Raw genomic sequence first — 1,818 nt, forward strand, 5'->3', positions numbered from 1 at the left:
TGTTTTCCAACTCCTGATGCCCAATCTGCTAACAAGACCTGCTGTACCTTTGTTCCCATGGCAATATGCATGCCGTTAAGTGTGTGAGTCTTGCCAGTTTGATTCTTTGTAGATCTTTGCGCCGTTTCAATATCTCCTTTTGGAGTTGTTGCTTAAGAATGGGATGGCCAATCTAAAACTTCCGTGACTTTTCTTATGGAAATGGATAGCGTCACTAAAACGAAAAAAAGAAACATCGTGTTGAGACTTAAACAAGAATTGTAAAGATGTATCACTTAAAACTGATAAACCTTCTAGATGTGAATGGCCCCCTTTTTTAGGGAGGGTGTCGACTGTTTTTGGTTCTAATCTAGATGACATTTAAGCTCTGCTCAACAAATAACATCACATTTATGTTTAATTGCAAAACAACATTCTTGAAAACTGTGAGTATCATCTTTTTGTAGTTGTGAGGAAAGGATGATCATTTGAAGATGTCGTCATGGTTATTCATGTGAGCCACCAATTGAGGTCATTGCCATACTTATCTCTATTGTTCATATAATCGCATTTTTGTTCTGTTATTTGTCACCATGGGAAGATATCGATCAAACCTTTCTTAATAACTTAGTATTTTATCTATAATCTTCTTTTGTGATCCTAAGAGTCAACTTTTGGAGTTGTTTTGATATGATGTGTGGGGAAGATGTTTTGAAGCAATGACCTTTACTTCTTTAACACTGGTAATAAGATGTGTTTCTAAACCCTGACTCGTACTTTCTCAACCATTGTTAAATAATTTTGTTCATCTTGTCTGTTTTCATCCTTTGTTTGGAGGATGGACTGTGCTTCAAAGCATGATTGTAACATTAATAATGGGTCAATTGTCCAGGCGTACTATTCCAAAACAAACCCATGCTATCATAATCTTTGGTGGATCTTTGACTTCAAGGAGACGTGTTGGGCTCAGAAAACATACTAGGTGATTTTCTGCAGACACTCCTCTAATAACAACTACTATGTTTTCCAGAAAGCTTGACTGATCAGATGTCAACGCCAGAAGGAATATGATGAACTTTGGATGAACTTTGACAAGGTTCTGAAGGTAAATTAAAAGTGTAAATTTATTCCTCTTTTGTCCCTACTGTCTAATGTTGAAAACGTAGCTAATTCAGAATATTTTCAAGAGCATTTTTGTCATCATTCTAACACCCTGAATTCGTTCTCATAATGACTCGATCCTAAAAAAAAGTAATATTTATTTTCACCCTAATTATATAATGCTATTTACTCAAAATGGCGCGTCTATTTGTCCAGATAATATCCATTAAAAGATGATACATAGTCTCTATTCTACTCCTCTAGGTCACGTTTTAACTTATTCACCAACATCTGACAGGAGGTGACATTTCCTGACTAGTGAAAATGAATTATTGTTATTATTTTGAAAGTTCGTGAAAAATTCTTTGATTCTGCCAATATCACTGTGACTAGCTGCCTATGTAAGGTTTAAGAGAAGATGGTCACTGCTGTACATATTTGTTTCCTTAAATCAAATAACTTCCTATTCCACCAAGATTTAAGTTGAAACATCAACCCGAAAAACCCTTTTCTAAATGGGGTTTTATTATGTGAATGTGTATGACACTACAAGGAGGTATTGTATCTTATCTTGACTAGACTAATGACCAGACTTAGTCTCACTCAACTATGTACACATTTAGTAACTACACTTAGTCTCACTCAACTATGTACACATTTAGTAACTACACTTAGTCTCACTCAACTATGTACACATTTAGTAACTACACTTAGTCTCACTCAACTATGTACACATTT

The sequence above is a fragment of the Limulus polyphemus genome, unplaced genomic scaffold, assembly GCF_000517525.1.
Source record: "Limulus polyphemus unplaced genomic scaffold, Limulus_polyphemus-2.1.2 Scaffold876, whole genome shotgun sequence".
In the NCBI taxonomy this organism is placed as follows: domain Eukaryota; kingdom Metazoa; phylum Arthropoda; class Merostomata; order Xiphosura; family Limulidae; genus Limulus; species Limulus polyphemus.